This window comes from Pelodiscus sinensis, chromosome 2, assembly GCF_052426305.1.
Source record: "Pelodiscus sinensis isolate ZL-2025 chromosome 2, ASM5242630v1, whole genome shotgun sequence".
NCBI classification, from domain to species: Eukaryota; Metazoa; Chordata; order Testudines; family Trionychidae; genus Pelodiscus; species Pelodiscus sinensis.
Genome location: NC_143053.1, coordinates 79,322,225 through 79,337,997, shown reverse-complemented (window position 1 = coordinate 79,337,997; position 15,773 = coordinate 79,322,225). Strand labels below are relative to the sequence as shown.

Sequence of the window (15,773 nt, the reverse complement as noted above, 5' to 3'; positions counted from 1 at the left end):
AGCACCTAATGAATTAATACTGAACAACTCACCCAGCATATGGTGTAAAAAGGCAATATTCTGTATCAGGCGCTGTTGTGAGCATTTAGGATCCAAGGACATTAAAAAAGATTAGGGTTGTTAATATTGGTTCTGCCATATTTGAATATGGATCATATTGTATATTAATTAAGATAATAAAATAATAAATGTTCTTAGTTTCACCTTTAATTATCATTACACGTGCAATTTTGAGTTTGTAATTTCACTTTAATTGCAAAATATAAGCTGTTTCTTTTGCAAAATATAAGCTGTGGTCTAATCTCTCCTCAGTCCATAGTTATGAATTGGTCCTGATGTTTTTTGATAGCAAAGATAAATGTTATCAAGTGTCCACTAATCTGAGTCCCTTGTCTGATGAGTGCCCATTTTGGGATGTGCTATCTGTCTGTGGAGGGCAGAAGCTGACCCATTAGAGTGCTAAGATGTGCATCTATCAATTGAGATAGTCGGAATCAAGGGACATGTTGGAAATTTTTGCCCTAAGCTCAGAAAACATGTTAAAAGGATGTCTATAAATGCCAAGTTTCATTTGAAAAGTCAAGTGCTAAATCTAGTAGGGAAGGTTCATATGACCAGAAGGAGAATAAATACACAGGGCAACATTTTTAAAACAGTGTGGGTTGGAGCATAAACTGTTACTCATTCTGACACACTATCACTTCCGTTCATAGGTGACAGAATTTATTTTGGGCTATTTTTCAAAGGAGCTTCAACCTGACTGCTTTACATTTTGCAGGTGCTACAGGCTGTGCTTGAAATCCTGACCCCCCATTAAGGTCAATAAGGGGTTTGCCATTGATTCCACAAAGCAAGGATTTCATCTGTGGTTCTAACAACAGAATTTAGAAGTGAGATCACAGGTGGGAGAAGTGATATCTTTTATTGGTTTGTGAGAGAGACAAGCTTTCAAACGGACACAGAGCTCTTCTTTAGGTGTAATATCTGGAACTGACATGGCTATAACAACACTGCACAGAATTAAATGGTGTGTGTATAAGTAGTCTGGTGTATCAGTTCTGTCACTTGCAAGCCAGAGTTCATTGAGGGCTCAAAATTAGAGGTCTTTTTTAAAGTAAAGGGATGTTTAGAATACCTTATAGCAGTGTTTTCCAATTTTATTTGGCCATGGAACCCTTTTAAACTTGGAAGAATTTCGAGGAACCCGTAAGGAAAATTTGTTGAGCAAAATAATAATAATAATACAAAAAAAAAAAAAAAAAAGGAGCCGCCAGACCTAAGCGCCACGAAACACCATGCCCCATCCCCTCCTAGGAAGACAGTCTGGTATATGGAGCTGAAAAAGTAGACCACAAATAAGTAAGGATAATAATAATGAACAAATGCTAAATAAGGTCATGAGATCAACATTTAGTTTAATTGCACATATTTAAAAACAAAAATCACATTTAATGTGTACAAAAAAATAAAGCTCAAAAACTAATATGAATTAGCAGTTTTAAATGTGAAGAGTGTTTTTTCTTCTTTTCTTGGCAAATTATTTTTACATTTTTTTAATACTAAAAAGTTGGATTTGCATATCTGGTGCTGCATTCAGTCAATTTATGTATTTTGTTTTTGTTGCTGCATAATTCGAGAACCCAGTTTCACACAAGTAGGTGCTGTAATAAGTTGAGGTCAGTAACGAGTCAGCAGGCCTAAATAGAGGCCTATAACATAAAAACAGCAACAGACCTGCAATCTAGTGTGCAAGACTTTGGTTCAGTAACAGGAGCCAAGAAAGAGGCCCTATTGATAAATTGTGTGATTGTGTAAGTTAGGTCGAGCATGGAAGGACACAGGGAGGTACTGGGTACAGACTGTAAGCCAAAGGGGAGTATTGGAACATCTTAATAAGAAATGTCTTGGAACATAAACTCCCTAAAAACTAATGCACATATCAACCTAGGTTCGGGACCAGGTCGAGATTGACAGCATGAAGGATAGTAAGTAAGCTCCCCTTCCATAAGGTGAGGGGTGGTAACTAGGCAACAGAGGGTGGTAACCTGGTACGTAAAGAAATGATGTAAGTTGTTTGTACCTGTCTATAAAAGGACACTGCAGAGGGTGCTCTCCGGCCGACCTTGGGGGGGGGGCGCACTAGGTTAGAAGGGAGGGTAGAAGAGGGGATTTGGGGCAGGGTGTCAGAGCAAGCTGAGAATGCGGGCTCTTGGCAGTGGGAGGAGATTAAAGAGGATATGCGGGGTCTGGGCATGAGGGGGAGGCTTACCTGGCTTGGCACCCTGCATTTGATGAAGTGGGTCTTTGCCCACGAAAGCTTATGCTCCTACACTTCAGTTAGTCTATAAGGTGCCACAGGACTCCTCGCCACTTTCTCTGCTGTATAGTTACAGTCAAAATTCAGGGCCTGTTAGGTGAAATACTCTTATCAAAACACTTAGTTTTTTTATATTAGAAGAGCAGATGAAAGAATGAAAAGCACTGGTATAAATATTATCTAATCATGATAAACACTGCACAGCTATTGCCACTGGAGATTATCTCTTGATTGTGCATGAAAATTATCCTGCTTGAATGCACACATTTAACAGATTTAACAGAGGAAGAGCCCTTCACTTTGGACTTAAGAAAGAGAAAGAATTCTCCTCACTTCCTTTAAATATAGCACCGCCAGCAGTTTGACTGAGGACGTGGCAAAACTTTTCAGACCACAGCACTATTTCACAGATAACCACCCAGCAGCTAGAAAGACTAATTTTGACAGTCAGAGACCTCTCCTGCTCCTTAGAGTATTTTAGGATTTTGTTCTGCCTTCTGAGGTATGCAACAATACTGTTGTTCTTGGAAAAGTCAACTACTGTGTTTATGTATGCAAGCCCCAGAACTAATTTTTATATATACTCAAGCAGGCACAGAACGCCACTTACTAGAGGGCAGGATCACAATCTTAAAATGTAAGTAACTAAGTCAGACAAGATTTAGGATTTCCGTAGTTCAGATTCCTGCATATGCATAGGAGCAAACTCACCATCTTTGTCACCTTGATCAGGATTATTGAGATGCACTGATTAGCGTCTGTGCCAATCTAGACGCTCTTTTCTGCAAATGCTTTTAACGGAAAAACTTTTCCTTTAAAAGCATTTGTGGAAAATCATGCCAGTCTAGACGTAGCCCATTTGCGAAATATCACCCGAATCACATCTGTCCTTATTTCCCACTCATGGTCCATGGGAAAACGCCTGCTGAGGGAGTCCACAATTACATTGGCAGTGCCAGGTAAGTACAATGCTATTAAGGTTACGTTGTTCTGTATGCACCAATTCCAACACCATACTGCCTCGGCGCATAGGGAGCATGATTGTGCTCCTCCCTGCCTGTTCACATAATACATCGTTGCTATGCTGTCCATCAGTATTCTTACTGTGAGACCTTTGATACGTGGGAGAAAAATGTTTGCATGCACAGAAAATTGCTCGGTGCTCTAGTCGATTGATATGAAGATGCCTCTCGATGAGAGACCATTTGCCCTGGATTCGTTCGTTGGCCATGTGAGCACCCCAGCCGATGAATAAGGCATCCAACATTATTTGTACCGATGGTTGTTGTCAGTGGAATGGAATCCACAACAAAAGATTTCGGGCTTTTGTCCACCAACGCAGAGACCTTTGAACATGCAAGGGTAGCCATACTGTCTTGTGAATGTCATGTTTCACAGGAACAGAAATCATCGACAACCAGTGCTGGAGGTTCCTCAGATAGTGTCATGCGTGAGGAACTACAATGGTGGCAGCAGCCATGTGTCCCAGGATATGGAGGCAATTGTGAACAGAGACACTCACATTCCCGTTGAGTATGATGACGAGATCTTTGATCACCTGAAACCTTTCCTGCGGTAAGTATGCCCTCACCGTGAGGGAATCCAGGTTCGCCCCTATGAACTTTATAATTTGCGTCGGGATAAGTGTTGATTTTTGTTTGTTCAAGAGAAGACCGAAGGATTCGAATGTGCGTTCGAACGTCGCCACCATCTGTGATGCTTCTTGCTCCGTGGAACCTTTTATTAAGCAATCGTCCAGGCACGGGAATATTACCACTCGTAGCCGACGCAGATGAGCTTCTACGACAGCCAGGGTCTTCGAGAAAGCTCTGGGCACTGAGGTGAGACCGAAAGGCAGAACTCGATACTGAAAATGATCATCGTTTATCACAAATTGGAGAAAACGCCTGTGCGCGGGATGTATGGCTATGTGAAAGTACGCATCTTGTAAGTCAAGGGCAGCGAACCAATCGTTGTATTCGAGGGACGGGATTATGGAATTCAAGGTTATCATTTTGAAGCGCTACTTCCGGAGATAACGATTTAGGTGACGTAGATCGAGAATGGGTCTCCAACACCCTGTTTTCTTTTCCATTACGAAGTACCTTGAATAGAACCCTCTTCCCTTGAACTGATCTGGGACCCTCTCTATCGCTCCGAGGGTAAGGAGACGATAGGCTTCCTGTCGCAGGAGGCCTTCATGAGATGGGTCCCTGAAAAGGGACGGGGAAGGTGGGGTGGTGTGGGGAATGGAAGTGAAGGGGATGGTGAAGCCAACCTTTATGACTTCCAGCACCCATTTGTCCAATGTTATTTTGACTCATTGGTGATAATAGGGTCGTAGACGATGATGGAAAATGGGATCTGTGTGCGCAATAACAATTGGCGGAGTTTGCATGCTCTCGACAAAGAAGTCAAACTTGCTGTTTTGAGGCGGACATGCCGGATGCTCTAGGTGGTTGTGGGCACCTTCGCTGAGTCTGCTGTCTAGGGCGGGATTGGTCAAACATGCGGTTTTGCTGTCTATGAGATGATAATCATACCGTCTCTGGTACGGAAAATAACGATGACGATGGAATGGTGGGACGTACATTCCTAGCATAAGGAGTGTCATTCTTGAATCTTTGCCAGTATGAAGTACCTCATCAGTCTTTTCCACAAACAGTTTTATCCTGTCAAACGGGAGGTCTTCGACTTTGGAGTGTAGCTCCTTGGATACCGCCGCTCTGGCAAGCCAGGACGAGTGTCTCATAGACACTGCTGTTGCTACTCCTCGAGCCGCTGTGTCTGCCACATCCATAGCTATCTGGGGATTTGCTTTTGAGCACGCGTAGCCTTCCTTGAGGATTGTCCGTAAGAGCTCTTTATCGGCCTCTGATGTTCTTTGGGCCAACTCTGTAAGCTTCGCGATATTATCGAAACTATGGTTTGCCAATAGGGCTGCATAATTTGCAATGCAGAGAAGTAACATGGCCGATGAGTATACTTTGCGGCCAAATATATCCAATTTCTTGGCCTCCTTATCTGCCCCTATATTTTTTAGCTGCGGGTTCTTAGCCCTTTGTAGAGCTGCATCGACGACCAAAGAGTTTGGTTGAGGATGGGTAAAAAGAAATTCTGAGTCTTTAGATGAGACAAAATAACACTTTTCCGCTGGTTTCGAAGTTGGAGTGGTCGAAGCTGGGGTATGCCAGATTTCTGCTGCCAATTGGAGGATTGCCTCATCAATAGGGAGAGCGACCTTAGATTGTTGCTTGGGTGTAAATTTCTCCAGAGCTTGAATTGCTTCATCGGGACATCTGATAATTGGACGTTCTGCGACTGAGCCACCCTCCTAAAAAGATCCTGAAATTCTTTTGTGTCATCAGGAGGTAAGGAATCCCCCTCAAATACAGCATCATCTGGGGAGGATGACGAAATATCCTCCAGAGATATAGGATGTGGGCGATCGTCCGTATCAGAAATTTGCCCTTCCTCAGGCTCCGACAGTTGAGCTGGGGCCGAGGGGGTCTCTAGATGAGATTTCACCCTTTGACAATCCTGGATCGGAGGTTACTGTCGTGACCCATAAAAGGTATGGCAGCAGCACAGATGGGAACAGGACTGATATCTACCATGCCCACAGGATGAATGGTGACTCCTGTGGTCAATGTGCTCAGGGGACGATCGTCGTGAGGAATATCTGCTAGCATACCTCCTGTGATAAGATCTCGGAGGGGAGTAGCTCGGTGAGCAAGACCTATATGATGATCCCTGGTAATAATAGGAATACCGGTCGTAATAATCAGAGTGACGAGACACTGATCTCCATCACGGAGAGCGCATTGTACGACTGTGAGACGCTGAATAATCTCTGACCATCGCTGAATGATGCGGCGAAAGTGAAGATTCTGGGGAAAAAACTGGTGAGGGCGAAATTGAGTGCCTTGGCCGCTTTAGTATGGACCTTAGTTGTATGGGCATATTCACGTTCTTCTGATGGTAAAGAACGGGAGGAGAGAGGAGGGGATTGACCCTCCATCAGGTGCACTGTGCTACACTGCTGCTGTGCTGGGATCCCACATGGCACCGTGGGCAGCTCTGTCTCTGCCGAGACTGTTGACAGAGAGCGACCTACCGGTGCCGACTCGGCACACTGCGGGGCGCTCAGCCGTCGGGCCCGTTCATGCTCCTCTCCGGGCCTGTCCCTCAGTGCCAACTTTGGTGTTGGCTCCGGTGCCGGCTTCTCGCGGCTCATTGGTGCCGCTTCTGGTGCCGCTAGAGTCTGCAGCTGCGCGGACGCTGCTGGTTCAAGCACCTCTGGCGGTGCCGATCGCTCGCGGTGAGACGCCGAGCGCTTACAGGGCTGAAGAGCTGGTTCTGGTGCCGGTGCCGATGCCGACCAGCTCGGAGGTGCAGGCATAACTGACAGCGCCCAGTGTGTCTCTCTGGCTTGTCCCATCACTCCGGCTTGTCCCCATGACTAATCCGGGACAGTGAACTGGCTAGAAGAGAGCGCGTAGGAGAGGCTCTTTTCCTTTTTGTCACCAATTGCGCTCTCCTTTTCTGCCCTGCAGGAGGTTCTGAGCCATGGTCATCAGAAGGCTGTAAAGCTTTATCGCACAGCAGGAGTTTTAACCACATGTCTCTCTCCCTGCATGCTCTCGGAGTCAATTTCGCACAATGGGAGCATTTCCGTGGGACATGCTATTCCCCTAGACATCTGATGCATGTTGCATGCCCATTAGATGCGGGCATCGTGTCCTTACACTGAGTACACCGTTTAAACCCAGGTGACCCAGGCATTATGCTTGATCAGCGTAACTATTTACAGTGACTAATCTAATAAAACTAAGAAACAGTGAGTAGAAAAAAATTTTTTTTTTTTGCTTTTCTGAGGAAAGAACTAACAACTAACTACTAACTAACTACCTATAAGTACTAGAATTAAACTATTTGTGTGGTTTTTTTTAACAGAACGCTTTCTCTGAGGAGATAAACGGCGCTCCGCCAGCAACCATAGGCGTTTGAGAGGAACTGGCGAGGGGGGGCGGGACCGCGAGACGTTGCAAAGGCACGAACGCCACGTGCTGCTCTCGCGCATGCGCGGTCCGGCCTGGCTATGGCTCTGGAAATCTCCGACTAGCGGTGCCAGGTTGGGACCCGACACCTTGAGTGGAGCACCCATGGGGAGCACTCAAAGAAGAATTATGTGCTTTTGGTACTGCCAGGAGAGGAACTATTGCTTGAGGGGTCTTAGGGAAATGAAAATGAAGTCCATAGTTCTATTACAGAGGATTCAAGACCCACTCTCCTTAGGAGGGTCTGCTCTGTGAACCCATATAGCTACCCCCTTCTATGTACCTCTGCTATTGACAGCATTGATTTTTGACTTTCCTCTCTTAAATAAAAGGTAGGTTTGTCACGCGCCTTCTCCCAACTGGGTCTACAAAGGAGTAATCTGAATGTAAAAAATTAAGCAAGCAGGTAATAGTGTTCCAAGCCTACCAAGACTGCATAACTGTTGCTGTGTTTGTTAACTGGTTTTCTGACAGGCATTTTCAACAAAACTCCCCCAGCCCTTTTCTCTAACCAGGAAGAATAGCAAGTGAGATGAATACCAAAATTTGACCTCAAAATTCTACCACATAAATGATACCAAAATCCTTGAAACAATCTCTCTCACCCAGTGACGTTTCATACCTTGCAGACTTTCTACTTTTGTAGAGCAGAGTTAGAGGACAAAATGATGAAAGAATTGGAATATTTAAGATATTACATATGTCTAAAGCCCCAAAGTGAGATAGAAGTGGTGTGAATAATCTTTAAATAATTCCCTACCAAATCATATTAATACATCATGCAGTGTGACAAATGTGAAAGTGTACTGAAAAAGTATTGCTAAAATAGTGGAAACATAATAACCCTTAGCTGGAGTGTGCTGTTCTGGGTTATTTATTATGTTGTGATCATGACCTACCAGCATTTTTTTTCATTTTAAACTACATGAACATTTTCGAGACACTAATTTAGACTGAGTTTACTAAGGCTGAAATGTTTGTCGTAATTATCTACAGCTTTACAGATCATTAATTTCCCCCCACAAGCGTGAAGCATAATGGCACTTATAAAAATGGTTTTACCATTTATTTGCAAATGATAAGAGAAAGAGAGAGCACTTTATCCATAAAGCCAGTCTGTTAACTGGATGTAAGCATTTAGGTTCCTTTGTAATAGAAGAAACAAAATACAGGACTAACACGGCTACATTTCTATCACTATTTGTAATAGAAGCAACCTAAGTAGGTATATTTTTCTTGCTAAGATGTTAGCCTTCTGAAAGTAACATTTTAAATTTGTCTTTTAAAAATTCTAATATTGTGATGGTACCTCAGATAAGATTGTTGTGTGGACAGAAGTTTTCCCAAGTAATTTTGGTAAACCAGGACAGCATGTAGCTGCTGCATGAACAGAGCTGTTTTTAGTACTTGTTTTTCCTTTGTTTTCTCTGGAATTATGGACCTATGTTTGGTGTCTGTTCTAAAAAAAAAAATGTTATTTTGTGTTCCTTAAATAACACACCATATGTCACAATACAAAATAGTAGCTGTGTGACTGTGCATATGACAGTGAATTTTGTTTTATATTACAGATTTTTAAAAATATTATTTTTTGATTTAAGCTGACAGTACCAGAAAGGCCAGAAGCAGTAACAAGTAAACCCATAAATTCCTCTAGTTGAATGACTGAGTAAATGTTGGGTCCAGAGCAAAAGTAAACCTGGAAAAAGCCTGAATTTTGTTAGCTCTATAGCAGTAAAAAAGAAAAGAATCAATTGCCAACTTGCCACTAGTGGAGTTTTGAGACATCTATGAGCAGCCTGGCAACTCTGAAAGTATAGCCATTTCCTGTGGATCATCTTTGGCTTATCTATCTTCCTCACTACGAGCTTTGAGAAGGCCACTGAAAAACAGGCGAGGAATGCTTGAGTGGAAAAGCACTTCACCAGCTGGCACATGTATTCACCAAATGTCAGGATTTAGCCTAAAAATGACAAATCACATTAAAAGGAAATTGTGGCATGCAAGCTATGAAGATTAGTGTGATTATGTACTTTCATTTGGCTGCTGTGCTTTATAAACAACACATGATAACAAATGTAAAGCTCACCTCATAAATATTTAAGTGATAATACACAATAGGCAGTGACTTACATTATTGCATCCACTGGTTGGTGGTATATTATGAGGCACAAAGACAAAGTGATTTTTAGATATTTACAAATGATGGCTCCTTAGAATTTACCTGGGCTTGTCATATCACTCTTAAAAAACAGAATTTATAAATAAAAGAGGAAAATGTTGAAAGTTATACATTCACTGGCTATTACTGACAGCTAAAACATTCCAGACAGGCCAGTCTGAAAGTGACATTAGCATGCTGAATTCTAACCCCTTTTCAAAATTAACAATGGAATTATATTTAATCTTAAACTAGAATGGCAAGTACTTGGAAGGACTGTAAAGTAATGGGGGCCTGATTCTAACACTCTTGCACCTTAGCAGTTGTGAAGATCACAGGAGACATCTGCATTCTTTTTATAAATATTGTGTGTACTTCTGTTTTATATGATTATCATCATGTTTTCTGCTACATGGGGGGGGGGGGGAATTTACTCAATCATGAGTGGTTTTTCACATCTCCAAGAAGACAATGACTCTAACTCAATTGCTGGTATTCAAATGGACAAAAACAGCAAAACCACTGCTGGAAATTGGGGATGAGATACATAAACTGGATACCCCAAGTTGGAGTGACCCAGGACAGACAAAGGAGCTTTGAAATGGATAAAAATGGCCAGGGGAATGCAGAGGTGGAGATAGTGACAGAGTCTGTCAGAGGGAAGCAGCAACTGTAGGGATGCAGATCTACTCACCAACCTCAGTGCTAGGGAGTGCCTGGGACAACTGTGACTTTCTAAATTTGCAAGGCTAAGGCTTAGATGAGATAGTATGTATAGAGGTCTGTGGTTTTAACCTGTTTCTCTCTGATGGTACTGTCCCGTGGTGGCAGCTCTGAGGCAACAGATAATGCAGAGTAGCCAAGGCACTTTCAAAGTGATAGATGGGGCAGAGATGAGGTAGTTCGGGCCAAGACTGCAGAGACAAGAGCAGCCTACCCAAGAGACACTGGTGTGGCCCGCCCTGCCATTCAGTTAAAGCTGAAATATTCTAGCTGGGTTAGATGGTAGAGTCTCCAGTGTAGTCCAGGCAACCCTGGTCTGCCAGCATTCTTGGACATTTCCACATCTGGTCAACTAATTGAGGAGGAGGGGAATGGGAGAGGAGTGACATGGGTAGAATGTACCAGCCACATGGTACCAACAGCAATATACTTCCCAACTTGCAGGCACTTAAGGGTTAAAACAAAGATAACTTTAGTAGGGAGAGAAAGCGGGCTAGATAGAATAAATTTGGAAAAGCCAGAAATAATAAATCAAATTATTTGAGGCAAGATTCCAACCCTGTGGCAGGCTTTAATAGTAGTCCCAAACTCAGTTCTCCTGGCAACTGGAGGGGACACCTATGGTAGTAAATGTAATTTCCTAGGTTTCTGGATGGTGACTCAAGCTGGCATTAGCTAAAAGGCCCTAGATAATGAACCCAGACCTTTCTCTTGATGTCAAAATCTTGCCGAAGGATAGATTCCACAAGAGCAGGCATGTTACTTTAAAGGTGTCTCCACAGATTGACTCCTCTTTAGACTAAGATACAGGTCACCTAAAGTGTGACAGTGGACATTTACAAAGTGAGTGTAATGAACTTCGACTCTAATTTCCTTTACTACGCTTAGTAGTTGTGAATGTCTCGTAGTTCTTAAAGGATATGAATAATGTAGCTGTCATCCTTTTTAAAAAAAAAGGTATCCTGGAAGCTACAGAGAACATTTAGGCTAGTAAATGAAAGAGTTCAATTCTTGTTTGCCCCATGAATTTTATTGATCTTGAAAAATGTTAGTCTGACAGTTGGGAGGCAGAAGATCTCTGTCTATCCCTAACAAAATATAGGACAGACAGCAGCATTGCAGGCTTCTTCATAATGCATTGGAGGGTAATTTAATTGTAATGGACTGTTGGCCTCTCTACTGTTGAGACTGTCAACATACATGTTAATGAGAGCCAACTGTGATGGTGGCTTTGCAGTTTGGGTCTCTAGCCACTAAAAACTGGACTGGAAACATAAAATCATTTCATATAGACTTCTGAAGAGCCATCATACGGTAATAGTTTTCAGCCATTACCAAACTGGGGCAAATCTGAATTTGTGACTTAGAAGTGAAAGGCACTTCCAGTATCCCTTTATCTCATTAGTGAGCCATTCACAGTACAAAGATTTAGGGTTTTTTAGAGTTAATTTGTGATCAAGAACTGGAATATACTAAAAAAATATTAGACTGATTTTAAGATTCAAAAACAAGGATACATAGGACTTGAGCTATGCAAAAATAAATCCAACTTCCAACAAAATGTATTTCTCTTCCAGTTTTCTGAGACCCTTTCTCCCAAAATCAAAGTTTCATTGACAATTACAGTAAACTTCCGATAATCGGGCACCTTTAGGACCCAGGGGGTGCCGGATTATCAGATATGCCGGACTATCAGAAGGGGGGGCTATGAGGGGTCTGGAGTGGGGTGGGAGGAGATGCCACCCCAGACCTCTCATAGCCCCCCCTTACGATAGTCTCGCTCTGCCCCAGGCGTCCCTGATTCAGCCACTGCTGGTCAGTTTCAGCAGCAGCTGAATCGGGGATGGCTGCAATAGAGCAGCTGGGGTGCTGCCGGGTTGGTCCCGCAGCGCCGAGGGGCGGCGCTATGGCACCAACCCAGCAGCACTCCAGCTGCTCTTGGGGATACCTGGGACAGAGTAGCTGGGGTACTGCCCGGTTGGTCCCATAGTGCTGCCCCTTGGGGCTGCGGGACCAACCCCGCAGCACCCCGGCTGCTCTGCCCCAGGCGTCCGGATTCAGCCTGCTGGTGAAACTGACACTGCTGGTCAGTTTCAGAAGCGGCTGAATCCCGTGGCCTGGGGCAAAGCAGCTGGGGTGCTGCCGGGTTGGTCCTGTAGTGCCGCCCCTCGGCGCTGCGGGACCAACCCGGCAGCACCCCAGCTGCTCTGCCCCAGGGGTCCCCAAGTCAACCGCTGCTGAAACAGATCAGCGGCTGACTCCAGGAAGCCCCGGGCAGAGCAGCTCTGCCCGTGGCTTCCTGGAATCAGCCGCTGATCTGTTTCAATAGCGGCTGAATCAGGGACCTCTGGGGCAGAGCAGCTGGGGTCCTGCTGGGTTGGTTCCGCAGCGCCGTCCTTTGGCGCTGCGGGACCAACCCGGCAGCACTCCAACTGCTCTGCCCCAGGCGTCCCCAAGAGCAGCTGGGGTGCTGCCGGGTTGGTCCCGCAGCCCCGAGGGGCAGCACTACGAGACCACCCCAGCAGCACCCCAGCTGCTCTGCTCCCGGCTTCCCCGATTCAGCTGCTGGTCAGTTTCAGCAGCAGCTGAATGGGGGAAGCCTGTCCGGCTGCCCCAGCACTTCCGGGTTCCTGATGGTGCCGGACCATCAGGAGTCCCAGAGCATTGGATGCCGGACTAATGGAGTTTTACTGTATTTACAAAATGTATTTCAAATGCATGATAGCATTAAAAGTTTTCAAAGTGGGGTTAAAATTATGTAACGTGGTTATGTTACCATCTCTGTTTTTGAAAAAGGGGATAATAGTGCTACATTGCTACTAATAGATGTGTTGAGGAAAAATTAATTAGTAATCAAACACTCTCTAAAAAGAATACTACTATATATGATTCTGAATTACTAAAGTGACATTAAGAATGAATGGTGCTTTATGAGGCTGGTAGGGTGGAAAGCACACATTAGCTGAGATTAACCAGTACAAATCCCATATGTTGCTCTGTGCATTCTGGTTTTCTCATTACCACAGCCCATCTTGTAAACTGAATCAGCAGTTTCATATCCCCTGTGTAAATTGTACTAACCTTAATCCATCCTCGGATCTGCTAAAGCCTTTATCACTATGCAACACACAATGAAACTTGCAGCATTGCTGATCTCAACAGCTGATCTGATCTGCACTAAAAGAATAAAATGCAGTTAATAACAACCAAGGCACTATAAAACTATGGCTGCAACTCCCACTGCAAAAGTCACATTGCCTGTTCACTGATGTTTAAATACATTACATTTCTCCTTGTACAGGTGAATTGCAGCCCTATGCTGCAAAACTATTCCATATACCTATTCTTTTCTGAAGTAGTAAGTAATTAATTTCCTAAGTCTAAAATGGATAACTAGCTGCAAAGTAGTAACAATAGCATTTGTTTCAGGACATAGATTAGTAGTAGCAGCTCTATCAAAATGGTCCAGATAGGCCTGAAGACAAAACTGTGAGGATTCCAAGTTCCTTACACTCTGGATCCATAGAACAATAGTGCTTAACACAGAGCCCTGGGCTAAAGTTATTCACACACAATGGCTGGGAAACTATATGACTTTGGGGAACAGAGCGGTGGCTGTTTGCTGCTCAATGGAGGTGGGAGATGGATGGGTTAGCCTTGAACATCTGTCGCTCTCAGGCTCAGGAAATCCACAGGCCACAAATTTCTACATTGCTTCTTGGATTCACTTGACTCCATGATCACATGGCTCCAATGAGCAGATGCCCCTAGAATCACCTGAGTGCAATTTTAATTTGCTCAGTATTCTTTTGCACTAGGTTGGAGCAAAGGTTCGGTGATGGTAATGTGACCTCAACCCCATTCCTTTTAGATGCAAGGGAAAGCCTTTTCCTCACCCTATACCTATCCCAACGATAAACAGATTTGTATTTTGTTCCACTCGTATACTTCTTAGAGGGGTTCAGGATTATGAAGATGGTGGTGTTTTGTGTCTTAAAACTGAATGTGAGAATAATAGTCTCTTGTTTGGGTGGGGGGAACTTAGAAGTGTGTTAAATTTAAATTTTGGGGCTAAGTGATAACTTTATAGTAGTACACTTGTCCATAGTAAATTGAATGATCAGCATGATTTGGATTTAAATGAAACTAAAAAAGGGATGCTCTGGCATAGACATGAGGTTTTACAGTCAACTGCAGGGGAAAATTGCCATTACCACTGCAATAGGTACATTGGTGAGGGTGGGGAGAGGTAAACTCATATGAGTGCTGATCATTGGCAGAGTGGCACAGAGAGATCTGCAAAGGCGTTGCTCTAGGTAAAAAAACAAAACCTTCCATCTCTAAGCCTAGCAATGAATTCACCCTTTCACTAGCACTAAAATTACTTTAAAAATGAAATAAAAAATGCAATGAAAAGTGAAAGCTACAATGCAGAGAAAGGCTTGAGTTTCCCAGTTACACAGCTTTGGGGGCTTAGCTGCTGCAGCCTGAGACACTATGTCTCCTGGAGAGAAACAGAGGATTCTGCACAGGGACTCAGAACTATTTATAGCTCTTCTGCAGGCCCTGCAGCTGGAGAAAACTCATGCTGCTTCATGTGCTCTGTGTACCAATGCAGCGAAGAGCGGGAGTGCTGAGAAGATGCAAAGGGTGAGGAAGGAAACTTAGAAAAGCTTTAGGCAGAAATCCCCATATGCTACATGGGCTTCCTGCGCCATCCCTGCCAACCAGCTTGTGCACAGGAGTCCAATTCGGAGGACGTTTGCAAGGGGAGGAATTTGAGTTTGGAAGGGGCTGAGTCCTTGAGACAGAGTCTCATGTGCATTGTAAGATGGAAATGTTTAAAGACCACTGTGTGGTCTTTGGTACCTGGAAGCAGCCTCATGGACTACAGGACTGCCAACCCTAGCTGTGCGTCTGTGGGACGCTGCAGGGACAAGATGGGGGAGGCAGTAGCTTTTATTGGACCAACCTCTGTTGGTGAGTCAAGCGTCCCAGCTATACAACAGAGCTCTTCTTCGGGTCCCTCTGTAGGAGTGGAGCCTAAATCCTGCTGCTCAGCCGGCCAGGCTGGAGGTGAATCACTGCGGGCTCGGGACCCAGTTGCAGGCGGGGGACACGTTGTGGGTGGTGGCTTTGCGGTGGACACAGGAGTTGGCTGAGTGGCTCGGACCAAGGTTCCGCCCCCCCCGCGCAGCGCCCTGCTGCGCTTCTTGCTGTGCGCGGCCCCTCGCGGCTTTGTCCCGCGCGCGCACACAGCCTCCGCCGCGCGACCCCTCCAGCCTCGTGCTACCCTTGTCCCGGCGGCTGCAGCAGCAGAAGCTGACAGGCACCAAGGGCAGCCGCCCCACAGTGCGCACGCGCGGGATTTCAGCGCATGCGCGTTATCTAAGTCTTTGCTGTAGAGCGGGAGGGGGAGAATGTGAACCGGCTCCAGTCACCAGAGCCAGAGCGCGGCTGCGGCTCCTCCCCCTCCCCTGGGGGGGTCTCCCATACGCGGCGGCGCTGCCGG

At 44.7% G+C, this 15,773-nt stretch overlaps 1 long non-coding RNA gene across 1 annotated transcript; it reads right to left on the bottom strand.

The window, feature by feature from the left end:
• Window positions 1-1,230: 1,230 nt before the first annotated feature.
• On the bottom strand, window positions 1,231-15,656 carry LOC149525296 (uncharacterized). Its single transcript, XR_016348786.1, has 3 exons — window positions 15,234-15,656; window positions 13,343-13,438; window positions 1,231-9,340 (listed from the first exon to the last, which is right to left on the bottom strand). It is a non-coding gene; the product is annotated as an uncharacterized LOC149525296 (long non-coding RNA).
• Window positions 15,657-15,773: the final 117 nt, after the last annotated feature.